The sequence below is a fragment of the Chiloscyllium punctatum genome, chromosome 9 (assembly GCF_047496795.1).
Source record: "Chiloscyllium punctatum isolate Juve2018m chromosome 9, sChiPun1.3, whole genome shotgun sequence".
NCBI lineage: Eukaryota > Metazoa > Chordata > Chondrichthyes > Orectolobiformes > Hemiscylliidae > Chiloscyllium > Chiloscyllium punctatum.
Genome location: NC_092747.1, coordinates 69,255,539 through 69,273,271, shown reverse-complemented (window position 1 = coordinate 69,273,271; position 17,733 = coordinate 69,255,539).

Below are 17,733 nucleotides of genomic sequence, written 5' to 3'. Positions count from 1 at the left end.
AGCATTGAACGTCCCATTCTTTCTTCTTATTCATTGCTTTTAAGCATCAATCTTGGACTATGTTCGTTTAAGCGCTGAATTTGCAACCACAGTTGCACTTAACAATAAGACAACACGTTACATCGCCTCTGTAATCCCTCAAGCAACAATAGCAAAATAAAATTCATGTCAACTGTCAGGCCACTGCACTGACAGGAATTCACTATGAACATGTTATGATTGCAAATTCAGGCATTCTGTGAGAAAAAGCTACAAGCTGCAAATTTGCACAATGTCTCATACTAACACATAATTTTATTCTTATATAGCTATATGTTGTAAGAGGTACTTTCCACATGCATTTGCATTCCAATGGGATAGAAACATTGAAACTAGGAGTAGAACTAGGCTATTCAGCCCTTCAAGCCTGTTCCGCCATTCATTATGATCTTGGCTAATCATCCAACTCAATAACCCATTCCTGCATTTCTCCTGTATCATTTGATTTCAGAAGAATAGACTGGAAGAAAAAGAAAGTGTATAAATTTTTGGTAAAGGAAGAGACCATGCTATTGTGAAAATTAATGTAGGCACTGGAGATCAAGATGTCAAATCAGTCTGAGCAGAAGTAAGAAATGGCAAGGAAAATATGTCCCGACTGGGAATAATCTGCAAGTCCCAACACAACAGTTCCACAGTGGGATACCGTATAAACCAAGAAATACTGCTGGTAAGAAAGTTACACAAAAATGGTGGGTGATTTTAATTTGAATATAGACTGGATTAATGAAATCAGCAATGACAGTCAATGGAAAGTTAATTGAATCTTTTATAAATTGAATTTTGGAGCAATATGTTGGGGAACCAATGAGGGAGCAGGCTAAAATAAAGCAAAGAAAAGTGGATGCTGGAAATATAAAACAAAAACAGAAATTGCCATAGAAACTCAGCAGGTCTGGTAGCATCTGTGGAGAGAAAACAAAGTTAACATCTTGAATCCAGTGATCCTTCTTCAGAATCTGGCTGGTTTTGGACTCCCCTCCTGTTGGGAACATCCTTTCTGCATCTGCTCTGTTTAGCCCTGTTAAAACTTCATAAGTTTCTATGAGCACCTCCAAGCCCCCCATCCCCATCCACCCCAACCCCCTCATTTTCTGAACTTTGTAAATCTTCACTGTACTCCCACTGTAGCAAAAACATCCTGCCTCAGATAAGGAGACCAAAAATGCACACGATATTCCAGGTATGGTCTCACCAAGATCCTGTAGAATTGCAGCATGACATCCCTGCTCCTGTACTTGAATCCTATCACTATGAAGGCCAACATATCATTTGTTATCTTTTCCACCTGCTCCACCTTCAATGACTAGTGCATGAAAATACCCAGGTCTTATTTCACATTCCCCTCTCTCACTTTATAGCCATTGAGGTAATAGACTGCCTTCCTGTTTTTGCAACTAAAGTGCATAATTTCACATTCATCCATATTATACTGCATCAACCATTCACTCAACTTGTCTAAATCTCACCTGAAACATCTCTGCATCCTCCTCACAGTCCAGCCACCCACCCAGTCAGTCTGCAAAATGTGATCACATGTTGGTTCTGACATTTTTTTTTAATCGTGAGTTACTCATTAGGCGAAAGTGAGGACTGAAGATGCTGGAGATCAAACCCGAGAGTATGGTGCTAGAAAAGCATAGCAAGTCAAGCAGCATCCAAAGAGCAGGAGAATTGAAGTTTTGGGCATAAGCCATTCATCAGGAATGAAGCTTGTGAGCCGAGGGTGTGGAGAGATAAATGAGAGGGGGGTGGGGCTGGGGAAAGGTAGCTGAAAATGCGATACATAGACGGAGGTCGGGTAAAGGTGATAGGTCGGAGAGGAGAGTGGAGCAGATAGGTGGGAAGGATGATGGGTAGGTAGGACAGGTCATGAGGATGGTGCCAAGTTGGAAGGTTGGAACTGGGATAAGATGAGGGGAGGGGAAAATGAGGAAACTGCTGAAATTCACATTGATGCTGTGTGGTTAGAGGGTACCGAGGCGGAAGATGAGGCGTCCTTCCTCCAGGCATTGGGTGTTTAGGGTGTGGAGGAGACCCAGGACATTCATATCCGTGATGGAGTGGGAGGGGGAGTTGAAGTGTTCGGCCACGGGGCGGGTGGGTTGGTTAGTGCAGGTGACCTGGAGATATTCTCTGAAATGCTCTACAAGTAGACATCCTATCTCCCCAAAGTAGAGGAGACCACAACGGGTGCAACGGATACAGTAAATGATGTGTGGAAGTGCAGGCAAAACTCTGATGAATGTGAAAGCCTCCTTTGGGATCTTGGACAGAGGTGAGGAGGGAGATGTGGGTGCAAGTTTTGCAATTCCTATGGTGGAAGGGGAAGGTGTCAGGAGGGGAGGGCATCAACCTGACAAGAGAGTCACGGATGGAATGGTCTTTACAGAAAGCAGATGGGGAGGCGAGGGAAATTTATCTGTGGTGGTGGGATCCATTTGTAGGTGGCGGACGATGATGCGATTAATGCAGAGGTTTATGGGGTGGAAGGTGAGGACCAGGGGGGTCTGTCCTTGGTGTGGTTGGAGGGGTGGGGTTCAAAGGTGCAGGAAGTGGATGAGATGCGCTGGAGGGCATCATTGACTACATCGGAGGGGAAATTGTGGTCTTTGAAGAAGGAGGCCATCTGGTGTATTCTGTGATGGAATTGGTCCTCATGGGAGCAGATGCGAATGAGGCGGAGGAATTGGAAATAAGGGATAGTGTTTTTACAGGAGCTAGGGTGGGAGGATGTTTAATCCAGGTAGCTGTGGGAGTCGGTGGGTTTGTAGAAGATATCTGTGATGAGTCGGTCACCATTGATGAAATGGAGAGGTCCAGGAAGGGGTGGGAGGTGCCTGAGATGGTCCAGGTGGACATAAGATCAGGGTGGAATGTGTTAGCTATGTTAGCTATGCCTGTCTCTTTGTGGGTTACGTGGAAAAGTCCATCTTCCGCAGTTACACCGGCACCATTCCCTAGCTTTTCCTCTGTTACATTAATGATTGTATCAGCGCCACTTCGTGCTCCCATGAAGAGGTTGAACAGTTCATCAACTTCACCAACACATTCCACCCTGACCTTAAGTTCACCTGGACCATCTCAGATACCCCCTCCCCTTCCTGGACTTCTCTATCTCTATCCCCTCTCTTGACAGTTACTCATTAGTGCCTATCAACGATTCTAATAGTCATTATTTCTGTCTGAACACAGTGACTGATTTCTTACTTCCTTGGGATTGTTAAAAGTTGTTTCAGTAATATAGAAATGAGTAGATATCTGGCAATTTGAACTTGGTGTGAGCTACTGTCTCACTACTGCACACTAGGTCATTTCATAAGAATGTTATCAATCTAGATACAGTGTCTCCAATTAGATTTATAGTTGCAGGAGTGAATTACTGCAGATGCTACAATCTCTATACTGAAAACAAAAGATGCTGGAAATTATAGCGGGTCAGGCAGCATCCGTAGAGAGACAAGTAAGCCAACGTTTCGAGTCTACATGACTCTTCATCAAAGCTCTGATGAAGAGTCGTCTAGACTTGAAACATTGGCTTGCTGTTCTCCATGGATGCTGCCTGACCCACTGTGATTTCCAAGTTTGCAGTTGGTTGTACTGCTGGTGCTCTGTGATTGCTTGATTTAGTGAACGTTTTGTGTTCAGTCACATTCAACTTATGTTGCAGCTTGCAAATGTCCACCGAGAGTTCTGTTCATGCAATTCCTCCAGGCCTCGCACTTCCCAAGTAAATATTGAATATTTGCAAGCACAGGCAGAAATGTCAACGCATGCACGAAATTTTAAAATTTTAGATTGTTTTCGCCAAAAGTGTAAACAAAGGCTAAACCGGTTTGAAAATCCAGTTTTAACATATTACTCTGACCCCCAATGATATTTGTCATAATTTGTACTTTACTGGAGGTGTCGAAAACACACCTAAGGCATTAGATGTAAATCAAAACCACAAAGGGTGATTTGTCTTTTATTATGACATTCGCAATATTGATTCTCTTCAAGTTTATGGAATTGAATATTAGACGAAGAATAGAATGCTGGACAGCTACAAGACCCGAAAAATCTCTTGAATAATGTTACTTTGCAACCTTGAAGTTGGCAGTCTATGCCTTCTAATTCTGCTGCGATTTCATGATCTCAGTTTGAGCTTCCATTGAAGCGTTCAGGCAATGGGCAGCTTCTGTAGTTGAAGCTGAAACTATTGTCATCAGCCAATGGTTGAAGCTGGTGGTGTAGCGGCAACATCACAGGACTAGTGGTGCTAGTGAAGGAACAAGAATTAGTTCTAAATCAGGATAGAGTGTGGTTGGGAGGGGAACTTGCAGCCAGTTTGCATTTAACCATCAAACTGCAGAGTAGTTTGAATTGGTGCTGGCTTCACATGACATTAGACCCCAGCTGTGTTTGCATCCAGCCAACATTGAGAAGTGCTAGATTGCAGAATATAATTATAGGGATGAGTAAAAAGCAGAAGCTTTCCTGTATCACTTCCACTCAAAGTGGGGTCATTGAACGTTGCAATCCCAATGTCTATCATCTTTTTTCCCTTCCAGTCATAGAATCATAAATTCATTACAACACAGAAAAATACCATTTGTCCCACTGTGTCCTTGCCAGTTCTCTCCAAGATCAAATCTCACTCACCCACCTTTTCTCCATGCAAATCTTTTTTCTTCAGGTGCCTATCCATTTTCCTTTTGAAAGTCAAGACTGAATCTGCTTCCACTGTTCTCTTAGGCAATACAATTGAGATTCTACCTATTTGCTACATAAAAAATATTCTAATCCTATCTCCATTATTTATTTTGCCAATGTGCTTTTGCAGTTCCCTTTTGCTTCCTGATATTTCTGTCAATGGGAAAGTTTCTTCCAACCTACAATCTATGCCTCTATTTGTGAAACTCAGGATTCCACATGCTTTTAAGACTCTTCCTCAACCTGTCCTGTGTGAAGAAAGGTGTGTGATTTACATATACATTAATGTTGTTTATTTTAGGTTTGGATCTTTGATCGCAGGATAACTAAGAGTGACACCTGCTGGTTATAATAGAATAGCAGCATATATCAGATGAACACATGGCTAAAAGATGGTGTGAGGGGAATGGTTTCAGACTCCTGTGGCGCTGGCTCTGGTTTTGGGGTAGTTGGGACCAGTACAAACCGATGGGTTACACCTAAGCAGGATGAGGACTGGTGCCCTTGAGAACAGTATTTGCTAGAGGGGTTTGGAGGCTTTAAACTAAATTGGCAGAACGATGGGAAAAGATGCAAGAAGTCAGATGAAGTGGAATGAAGAACAAGAGCAAAAGGCAGAAAGGGGAATAAGAAAAGTAATAGGGAGAGGAATCAAACAAGACTATAGTAAAGAAAAATGTAGGAATGGGACAAGGAACATTAAAAAGACGAGCCTTCAGGCTCTGTTCCTAAACCCATGAAGTATTCAAAATAAAGTGAATGATTAAACGGGTATGATAGAGTTGGAATTACAGAGGCATGGCTGCAAGGTGCTGAGGGTGGGAACTGAATATTCCGGGAACTCAGTACTTAGGAAGGGCAAACAAAAAGGAAAAAGCAGTGGTTCAAAAGGATATTAATACTACACTGAGGAAAGATATTAACTCAATAATGTGGAAGTTGTGTGGGTAAAATTGAGAAATACCAGGTGGCAAAAACATCAGTAAGGGTGATACATCAACCACCAAACTGTAATGGTGATATTGGGGATGGCATTAAACAGTAAATCAGAGATGAATGAGGTAAATTATGGATGGATTTAATCTTCATACAGATTGGATGAATCAAATTCATCACAAAACGGTAGGATGAGAAATTCCTAGAGAGTACTACATAGGTGATGGTTTTCAGGACCAATATGTTGAGGAACCAACTAGAGAACAGAACATCTTAGAATGCAATGAGAAAAGAATATTTGATCATGTAATTATGACAGACTCCTTGGGATGAGCGACCATAATATAATAGAATTCTTCATCAAGGTGGAGAGTGAGGCAGTTGATTCCGAGAGGATTCTGGATTAGAGTGGTGCTGGAAAAGCACAGCAGTTCAGGCAGCATCCGAGTAAAACAGGAAAATTGACGTTTTGGGCAAAAGCCCTTCATGAGAAATACAGGCAGAGTGCCTGAAGGGTGGAGAGATAAATGAGAGGAGGGTGGGGGTGGGGAGAAAGTAGCATAGCGTACAATAGGTGAGTGGGGGTGGACATGAAGGTGATAGGTCAGGGAGGAGTGTGGGAGAAGGCTTTTGCCCGAAACGTCAATTTTCCTGCTCCTTGGATGCTGCCTAATCCAGAATCTGGTTTCCAGCATCTGCAGTCATTGTTTTTATCTAGTTGATTCTGAGAGTACAGTCCTGAAGCTTAATAAGGGAAACCACAATGGTCAGATGTGAGTTGGCTATGATGGATTGGGAAATGTCACTGGAAGAAATGACAGCAAATAGGTAATAACAAACTCTCAAAGAGCAAATGGGTGAACTATAAAGATTGTTTATTGATGTCCGGCACTAGAATGCAAGGAAAACAGTGGCCAAACCTGGCTTATGAGTGACTTTAAAAATAGTAATAGAATCAAACAGATAAAAAAGGAGAGCTGAGGATTGGGAACAGGTTAGAAGCCAGCAAAGGAGGACCAAGAGTTTACTTAAGAAGAAGAAAATAGTGTAACGGAGTAAGAGAACATAACAACGGACTGTGAAAGTTTTTATAGGTATGTAAGGAGAAGAAGATTGGTGAAAATGAATGTCAGTCCTTACAGTCAGAAATGGGGTGTTTATTATAGGGAATAAAGAAATAGCTGCTGAATTAAATTCTTAAATGAAAGCAGAAATTGCAGGAGAAACTCAGCAAGTCTGGCAATATATGTAGAGAGAAAGCAGAGCCAGTGATTTGGGTCCAGAGACCTTTCAGAATTGATTGTGGAAAAGAAAACTCATGGTATACATGCAGAAGACAGAAAGTGGTGGGGGGTGAGGATTAAACAGTAAGTGGAAATGGAGCCGAGAGAGAGCCCAGAGCTGTTGTTTATTTCATCCTCTTTCCTCCACCTTCTGTTGTCAACGTAATACCATCTTTTCCCAGTCACAACCAAAACATTAATTCTACTTTATTTCCACAGAGGCTGCCAGACCTGCTGAGTTTCTCCAGCAATTTGTTTTTCTTTTCAGATTTCCAGCATCCATAGTTCTTTGATATTTTTACAAATTTTATGCTTCACTTTTGTCTGCACAAATGGGGATGTGCATAACATAACAGAACCAACGGAGAGCACAGTTTTGTCGGGGAGGAACTGAAGCAAATCTGTATTAATAGAGAAATAGTATTGGGGAAATTGATGGGATTAAAGGCCAAAATGTCCCCAAAGCCTGATAATCTACATCCCAGAATACTTAAGGTAGTTGTCATAGAAATAGTGAGGCATTAGTGGTCACCTTCCATTATTCTTTGGATTCTGGAACAGTTTCTACAGATTGGAGGGTAGCTAAGGAAACCACACTATTGAAAAAGTGATAGACAGAGAAAACAGTGAATTATAGACCAGTGCATCAGACATTGGTAGCAGGGAAGATGCTAGAGCCCATTATCAAATATATTTAAGCAGAGCACTTCGAATATATTAAGGACAAAAGGGTAACTAGGGAGAGAATATTGCCCCTCAAAGATCAGCAAGGCAGCCTTTGTGTGGAGCCACAGAAAATGGGGGAGATACTAAATGAATATTTTGCATCAGTATTTACTGTGGAAAAGGATATGGAAGATATAGACTGTAGGGAAATAGATGGTGACATCTTGCAAAATGTCCAGGTTACAGAGGAGGAAGTGCTGGATGTCTTGAAACGGTTAAAAGTGGATAAATCCCCAGGACCTGATCAGGTGTACCCGAGAACTCTGTGGGAAGCTAGAGAAGTGATTGCTGGGCCTCTTGATGAGATATTTGTATCATCGATAGTCACAGGTGAGGTGCCGGAAGACTGGAGGTTGGCAAACATGGTGCCACTGTTTAAGAAGGGCGGTAAAGACAAGCCAGGGAACTATAGACCGGTGAGCCTGACCTCAGTGGTGGGCAAGTTGTTGGAGGGAATCCTGAGGGACAGGATGTACATGTATTTGGAAAGGCAAGGACTGATTCGAGATAGTCAATATGGCTTTGTGCGTGGGAAATCATGTCTCACAAACTTGATTGTGTTTTTTGAAGATATAACACAGAAGGTTGATGAAGGCAGGGCAGCAGATGTGATCTATATGGACTTCAGTAAGGCGTTCGACAAGGTTCCCCATGGGAGACTGATTAGCAAGGTTAGATCTCACGGAATACAGGGAGAACTAGCCATTTGGATACAGAACTGGCTCAAAGGTAGAAGACAGAGGGTAATGGTGGAGGGTTGTTTTTAAGACTGGAGGCCTGTGACCAGTGGAGTGCCACAAGGATCAATGCTGGGCCATCTACTTTTTGTCATTTATATAAATGATTTGGATGCGAGCATAAGAGGTACAATTAGTTAGTTTGCAGATGACACCAAAATTGGAGGTGTAGTGGACAGCAAAGAAGGTTACCTCAGATTACAACAGGATCTTGACCAGATGGGCCAATGGGCTGATAAATGGCAGATGGAGTTTAATTCAGATAAATGCGATGTGCTGCATTTTGGGAAAGCAAATCTTAGCAGGACTTATACACTTAACAGTAAGGTCCTAGGAAGTGTTGCTGAACAAAGAGACCTTGGAGTGCAGGTTCATAGCTCCTTGAAAGTGGAGTCGCTGGTAGATAGCATAGTAAAGAAGGCATTTGATATGCTTTCCTTTATTGGTCAGAGTATCGAGTACAGGAGTTGGGAGGTCATGTTGCAGCTGTACAGGACATTGGTTAGACCACTGTTGAAATATTGCGTGCAATTCTGGTCTCCTTCCTATCAGAAAGATGTCGTGAAACCTGAAAGGGTTCAGAAAAGATTTACAAGGATGTTGCCAGGGTTGGAAGATCTGAGCTACAGGGAGTGGCTGAACAGGCTAGGGCTGTAGGGATGCTATACATCTCTACGACTCTATGACCAATAGAATGTCAGTTATAAGAAGTAAGTGAATATTTCTCAGAGCCTACTGGAAGCTATTTGCATTGACTAGTGTCTTCGGAAACCGCGTAAAAGAAATCCCATGTGCCTGTGATATTACAGATCAATGTTACAAATGTTACAATTGTTGCCAGGGTTGGAAGATCTGAGCTACAGGGAGTGGCTGAACAGGCTAGGGCTGTTTTCCCTGGAGCGTCGGAGGCTGAGGGGTGACCTTATAGAGGTTTACAAAATTGAGGGACATGGATAGGATAAATAGACAAAGTCTTTTCCCTGGGGTCAGGGAGTCCAGAACGAGAGGGCATAGGTTTAGGATGAGAGGGGAAAGATATAAAAGATACCTAAGGGGCAACATTTTCACACAGAGGGTGGTACGTGTATGGAATGAGCTGCCAGAGGATGTGGTGGAGGCTGGTACAATTGTAACATTTAAGAGGCATTTGGATGTGTATTTGAATAGGAAGTGTTTGGAGGGATATCAGCCGGATGCTGGCAGATGGGACTAGATTGGGTTGGGATATCTGGTCGGCATGGACAGGTTGGACCAAAGGGTCTGTTTCCATGCTATACATCTCTACGACTCTATGACCAATAGAATGTCAGTTATAAGAAGTAAGTGAATATTTCTCAGAGCCTACTGGAAGCTATTTGCATTGACTAGTGTCTTCGGAAACCGCGTAAAAGAAATCCCATGTGCCTGTGATATTACAGATCATGCAAGCTGTTTAAGTGAACTGGCCAGTTACTTCTCTCATTTTAAAAAAATTATCCCTTATTTCTCTATTTGTCGGTCTGCCTTTGTATGTGTGGGGGCGAGGCTCAAAGACATCTCAGTGAAATCATATCCATTAATTAGATTACCTTGTTTAACTTTACTCTGCTAAAGATACTGTATTAATAAGAATTTGTAACTGTTTTTTAATCTATAAACTTAGTTTCTGGTATTAGTTATTCAAAGAATATGGTTATAAACCACTGAGGCAACTTTGAGGATCATTTTAATTTTACTGTCCTGTGAATACAAGGCGAGGGAAGCTGATTTGATTTGGGTATCTGTCTCCGCATCATGTTAATATACACAAATCTTTTGAAGTAAGGGTAGCTTAGGGGTGCTAAAAGCAGATGGATTATCACGACTGAGCCGGGTGCTGGCAGATGGGACTAGATTAGGTTGGGATATCTGGTCGGCATGGACAGGTTGGTCCGAAGGGTCTGTTTCCATGCTGTACATCTCTACGACTCTATGACTCTATGACTCATTGTGTACTGCTCTGGAAGTCAAGCCCTGCTTTTCCCAGAGTTGTCACAAATTTGAAAATTTGATTAAACTACCAAATTGCCCAATTCCTCTTAATTTTTCTAATTCAGTTTAAATGAACATGCTCACCAGAATTTTAATTCCCCCATTAATCAAATAATAGATATTTTTTGTAATCAAACTGTTCTAACAATGGTAGAAAGTGGTCACATTGAACTGCCAAATTATTATTTTAAAACATAAACATTACTCCCTCAAACAATTATCATTCACACATACATGGGCAAACAAGACACAAATATTAAAAGTGGACAGGAAAAAGCAGGGCAACACAGTTCATTAGCACCAGTTCAGACCACAGATGTTGATGAGTTTTTTTTTCAGTTCCTTTCAATTCCTTTTAATTTCTCTGACTCTTTGCTGATGAGGCAAAAGTGAGGACTGCAGATGCTGGAAACCAGAGTTTAGATTAGAGTGGTGCTGGAAAAGTACAGCAGGTCAGTCAGCATCTGAGGAGAAGGAAAATCAACGTTTTGGGCAAAAGCCCTTCATCATTCCTGATGTACAGTATGGAAACAGGCCCTTCGGCCCATCTTGTCTTTGCCGACCAAATATCCTAATCTAATCTAGTCCCATTTGTCAGCACTTGGCCCATATCCCTCTAAACACCTCCTATTCATATACTCATCCAGATGCCTTTTAAATGTTGTAATTGTACTAGCCTCCACCACTTCCTCTGGCAGCTCATTCCATACACGCACCACCCTTTGTGTGAAAAAGTTACTCCTTAGGTCCCTTTTAAATCTTTTCCCCTCTTACCCTTACTCTAGTTCTGGACACACCCACCCTAGGGAAAGGACCCTATCCATGCTCCTCATGATTTTATAAAACTCTCCAAGGTTACCTTCAGCATCCAATGCTCCAGGGAAAACAGCCCCAGTCTATTATCTGGACTTTTCCCTTACTTCTCCAAAAGGCAACATTATGTATAAATTCACAATGTGCACTGTTAACTTCTTTTTAAAACTGCAACATTTTCTTATACAGCTACCATGGTTTAAACAGAATCTTTTCCTATTTTTCGTCTATGTTTCAAAACACAAATAAAAGTAATTTTTTTTACAGAGTTCTTGGCTTAATAAATAGTCATAAAGTAGAAAGCACAGTTACACTCTACAATTATAAGTCATTTGCAAGACTTAAGTGGAGAATTGTTTCAAATACTGAGCACAACAATTCTATTAGAATGCCAAGTCTCTGTGGAGGACAATGGAGGTTTACTAGAATAGTGCCAAGAATTGGGATGTCAGTAATGCTGAGCGTCAACAGAAGCTCGGATATTTCTCCTTAGAGCTAAACAAATTAAGAGGAGTTTTGGAGGTGTTCATGATTATCAAAAACTCTGATGGAGAAATTGAGGAAGTTTGGTTACCATAGAAGACAGATAAAAGAGACAATATAACAAGGGAAGTGATGATGAGATATTGTTTATGCAGTGACTTAGGGTGATTGGACTGAACTGCCTGGAACTATTCTCGTAGCTGATTATAATTTCCAAAAGAAAATTGGATATTTGCAAGGCTGTTGGAAAAGAGCAGGAAATGAGGCTATTTGAAAGTGTTATGCAAGCTATGAATGGGTACTAAAAATGATGATTCCCCTGAATATACTGTCAGCGTATTACAGCTAATGGTTCAATTTTATTTGGCAATGAGCTTGATAGGGATTGCCTGTATTGATGCAGCCAATTTACATTTTTGGAACTTTCAAAGTTGACAAAATCAAAATGTGAGACATTTTGAATGCATTTGACTGTCCATCATAACAGGAATTCCATTGATAATTGTGATTCAATTGTCTTTAATCATTAGCAGTGGCAGGCATTCAGTCACACTCTTAGATTTTCCTACAGACTGCAGCTGTCATGGTTTTGGTGGAGATGTACGCTTACATTTTAGAGTTACTTATTGCATGTATAAAATATGGCTGCAGTTCTACCAATCCCCAACTGACTTTTATGAATTGTACAATTATTACAACTTAGAGCTTTAATGATGTTCTGCTGCCTGATATCAGATCCACAGGTGTGGTGTACAAAGAAATTAAATACACGGGAGTGAAATGCACAAAAGTGAATAAGAGAAAGATACTCAGCAGCAAGACTAAGTTATGGAGTTGGTATGTTTATAGACATAGTGCCAATCAAACAGGCTATTTTGGCTTGGATGGTGTCAAGCCTCTGGAGTGTTGTTGGAGCTGTACTCATCAGGCAATTGGGAAGTAATCCATCACACTCCTGACTTGTGCCTTCTAGATGGTGAACAGGTTTTCAAAAGTCAAGAGGTGGGTTGTTTGCTGCAGTATTCTGAGTCGCTGACCTGCTTTTGAAGCCAGTGTTAGTATGGTGAGTTCAGTTGAGTTTCTGATCAATGGTAACCCCAGGATGGTCATGGGGGATTCAGTGATGGTACTGCCATTAAATGTCGAGGGGTCAAAGATTATCTCTTAGTGGAAGTGGTCATTGCCTGGCGTTTGGTTGATACAAATGCTACTTGTCACTTTTCAGGCCAAGTCTGGATATCGTGGTGACCTTGTTGCACATGAATAGGCACTACCTCAGTATCTGAGGAGCTACAAACTGTGCTGAACATTTGCAATCATTGGAGAACATCCCTACTTCTAAAATGTGATGGAGAGAAGGTCATTGATGAAGCAGCTGAAGATGGTTGAGCTTTGGACAGTACCCTGAGGAACTCCTGCAAATTTATCCTGAAGTGATGGCCGACCTCCAACAACCACAATCATCTTCTTTTGTACCAGGTATGACTTCAACCAGTGCAGAGTTTTCCCTCTGCTTCCCATTGACTTCAGTTTTGCTAAAGCATCTTGATTCAACATTCAGTCAAATGCAGCCTTGTTGTCAATGGTGGTCACTCTCAAGTCATCTCTGGAATATTTGAATGAAGTCTCTAATGAGGTCAGAAGCTGAGTGGCCCTGGTGGATGCCAAACTGGGTATCATGGAAACAAAATTCAGAATTGTAGGGTTCTGGTTTGTTGTCAGTAATTTGTTGATCTTTAGGTGGTTTGAATCACCCCAGAACCCTAAATTTATTTAAGGAATGTGAAATGAAGAAGGCAGTAGACAGGTGTTTCAGAGTTTGAATATCCACAAAACCAAAGACCCCTCTTTCACATACAAAACTACTATTTTCATATATTTGCAGTCAGGATCCCTCGTCAGAAGATAACTGTGCAGATAGCTCTCTCAGATGAGACCAGGGCCTGCAATTATACTAACTGTGTGCCTGTTATCTTCATGCAAAATCTGCGCTTGTCATTGTGTTACTGGTGTTCCCTTTGAGGTCAATTGGCTTCCTGACTATTAAGAGTATGCGTGGATGTATTTTGATTGATACTGAATGCCCAATATCTCTGTGAATGAATATTGATTTGGTATCTGTTGGGTACTCATTCTGTCTGTGTTGGGTGTTTTTAGGCCTGGTTGATTGTTCTTTGAGTCATGTTGTGAATTGGATTTTCGGGCTGAACAATAGTGCAAAGCAGCTGTGTCTGTGCATTTTTCCCACAGCCTAGCCCAGCTGCTTTTGTTTTGCTTTTAAAAGTTTTCGTAAATTCCAGGCTTTTGGTGCAGTATGTTAGATGCTAGGGATGTTTGCTCAATCCTGCAGAATTGGCCTTTAGTGATTTATCGAAGTATTCACAAGCATCCAAAATGGTTTAACATACAACAAGGTGAATAACTTAAGCCTTGAAAAAGATTGGTGCAGCTGTTGGAGGAAACAATGTGTGTGAACGTTTGAGAAATGTGTGCTTAAGACATTACTGAGCCCCGAGCTAAACTTACAAAGCTAATGCCATTGTGGAGGGGGCAACATTGAGGACTGTCAAATTTCATGTGACTGTTCCACTGGAAACAGAGAGGAAGGACTCTCCCCTTGTGCAAAAGAAAGGATTTGCTCAGGTAATGTTGGACCACAATTCCCCATTTTATCTTCAAAGGAAGTCATAGACCTTGATTTGGCATGTGTGTCATTTGGAAGAAAAGGCAATAAAGAGATGAGTATCCATCTAAGGCTGAGTTAAACTATCTCAATGTATCCCAGTGAAGAGGCTGGTGGAGGTGGAAGTGAGCACACTTTCCTATGTCATGCCAAACATCAACTGGAATGTCAAAGAACAAAGAACAAAAAATGGTATAGCACAAGAACAGGCCCTTTAGCCAACCAAGACAACAGTGACATATGATGCCTTTCTTTTGCCTCTATGTAGTCCATATCACTCTCTTCCCTGCCTATTCATATATCTGTCAAGATGCATCTGAAGCATTACCTTTGTATCTGCCTCTACCACCGCCTCTGGCAGTGTACCCCTGAGACTTAACACCCTGTGTATAAAAATAAATTGCCTTTTACATATCCTTTAAATTTTCTCACATTTACCTTAAACCTATATCCCCAGTAATAAACATTTCTACCCTGCCTTAAAAATGTTCAATGACCCCCACCTCCAGCACCTCTGAGGCAGAGATTTCTAACTTTGCACAACCCTCTGCAAAAACATTTCTGCTTATCTCTGTCCTAAGACAGCTACCCTGCCAGCCCACAACATTCGGCTTGTAGAGCTAATTGTCCTACAGTAAGTGCCTACAATGGAGGGGTTCATGTTCATACCATCCTGATAAATGCTTTGACTCTTGAGGCATTCCTGCTGACTTTCCTATACAGCATGGGCATCAGTTGGCACTACATTATCCTTCTTTTCCTCCAAGGAATTGATGCTTCTCTATCTTCAAGATCCACACCTCTCTGAAGGGTCATGTTTTAAAAACAGTCCCGACACTGCAACCACACCTCTGAAAAGCTGATGGCTTGCTTTTCAGGTTACACAAAGGTGTCAAAAGGCATTTCTAGAGTCATCCCATCATCTCCCAGCAGCTGCCCAAAGATTCTTGTTGATGCTATGAAGTTCTGTGGCATCTTCAGTTGTGGGAAGGATGAATGTGTCATGGCAACCATTTAGATTGCGAGTACACAAGGGCTTGTTATGGCTGTAGACCAAGTGAACTCTCAGGAGTAGAAACCTTATCAATTCCCTGGCTCCATCACTTAGTACCTTGATGGAAATGGATGCAAATCAATGACTCCTAGACCTGAGGAATCCAGTAATGGACACATTCCAATTTTCTTTCTTCATGCAATTGCTCAGCATTTGGAAACTCCACGTACTCCCCTGCTTTCATAAATAGGCCAATCACGGTTTATGCAATTATGACCTGAGAAATGCAACCAAGCCCCATTGGCAAACTTTGGAATTAATTAAAAGGAACTTATTTTAAAGCCATTGTGACCATAATTGCTATTGACAGGTCAGATCCACAACACCTGCAAGATTTAAAGTGATGTTCTAGGAGGGCAGAGGTCAGGAGCTTTCTACCCGGAGAGACAAACTCTGCTGCAGCATCTTTATTCTGAGTTGAGGTAGCTTATTCCTTAATGTCCACCTTACTCCTCCATGGTCTTCCTGCTCCATATTCCTTTCCTCTGCATCCTTCATTCCCAAGTGTCTGCATCTGCTGCTGCATATATTGCTCTTTGTCATTACTTGCCCCTTTCCATTCTCATTCTCCACAAAAGCAAACCTCTATCAAGAAGAGTTCAGCACTGGAGATGCTAAGCTCTGCCTCCGCCTCTGAGGAGAAAGCCACCCAACATTCAGAGGATGGACAAGCAAGCCTTTCACTTGCACGCTCCGCCCGTTCAGAGGACATTCAGAGTTGGAAAGTCTCTATCGAGATTGGACTTAGGAACACAATCTGATGAGTACATCATTGACATGTCTCTGCGGCTGGTTGAAGAAGATATGCGTCAAGATTAGGCAGCATCCCAGGAGCAAAAAAATCAACGTTTCGGATAAAGGCTCTTCATAAGGAAAGGCTTTTGCCGAAACATCGATTTTCCTGCTCCTCGGATGCTGCCTGACCTGCTGTACTTTTCCAGCACCACACTAATCTTGACTCTGATCTCCAGCATCTCCAATACTTACTTTCGCCCTGAAGAAGATAAGCCCCTGGTCTCCGACATTCAGAGGACTACCAGAGACCAGGCACCAGCACAGGCCCAGATAGAAGGTGATCCCATGATCTCAGCCATTAATGGCTTCATCAAAATGCACAGACAGGTACAAGATCGACTGGCAGGTTTGTCAGAGGCAGCTTGTAAACAATATCGAAGGATCAGAGATTCCACCAAAGTTGCCAGCGCCATGTTCGTGACAGCATTTGTGCATGTGGCTGTCTCCATGGACAGACTGGTAACTGTCATAGTGAATCAGATCCATCACACTCAGTGTCTGCTAGATAGTCACATAAACCTGCACTCCATCACTCTCGGCAAAGGTGCTCAGTATCAATGACAAGGTGAGATGGGGATGAGAGACCACAACCTCTCTCTGGATGTCCTTCCATCTCAGGGAGATAGGCTGATGCCTGTGGGACCCATACAGAGAAAGGACCACAAAAATGACCTCCAGACTCTTCCTCTCAGGACAATCCAGAGGTGCCTGGGTCTTCCAATGCCTCCTTGTCTGTGATGCTCATACCTGTAGAAGTCCAAATTGAGCAATGTGAGCCTGTATTTAGCCCTCAGTAGGCTGAAACACTCTAGACACCAACATCTTTAATTTTTCAGGACAACAGGGCCAACTGTAGAGCAGGATCTCTCTAACCTAGCTGCAGATGTTGGGACTGTACTTTGACATAGTGGGAGGGAAGAAAAAGCTTACTGAGGACCCTTTTTTTTTAGATTACTTACAGTGTGGAAACAGGCCCTTCGGCCCAACAAGTCCACACCGCCCCGCCGAAGCGCAACCCACCCATACATCTACCCCTTACCTAACACTACGGGCAATTTAGCATGGCCACTTCACCTGACCTGCACATCTTTGGACTGTGGGAGGAAACTGGAGCACCCGGAAGAAACCCACGCAGACACGGGGAGAATGTGCAAACTCCACACAGTCAGTCGCCTGAGGCAGGAATTGAACCTGGGTCTCTGGAGTTGTGAGGCAGCAGTGCTAACCACTGTGCCACTGTGCCGCCCACATTGGTGACACTGGGAATACCTCAATAACCCTGTATTTTTGTAAATATATGTTCACTTGGAATCTTAAAATATCTGCTCTTGTCTTTATGTGGCTGTCGGACTTGATGAAGTCAAATAGTTTTGAGAAAAGATGGACGAAAAGGAAATGACTAAGCATTGCTCATCTCCAACAGGACATAAAACTTCTTCAATCCTTGTCCTATGACACTGAAGACTGCAATCAAAGGGA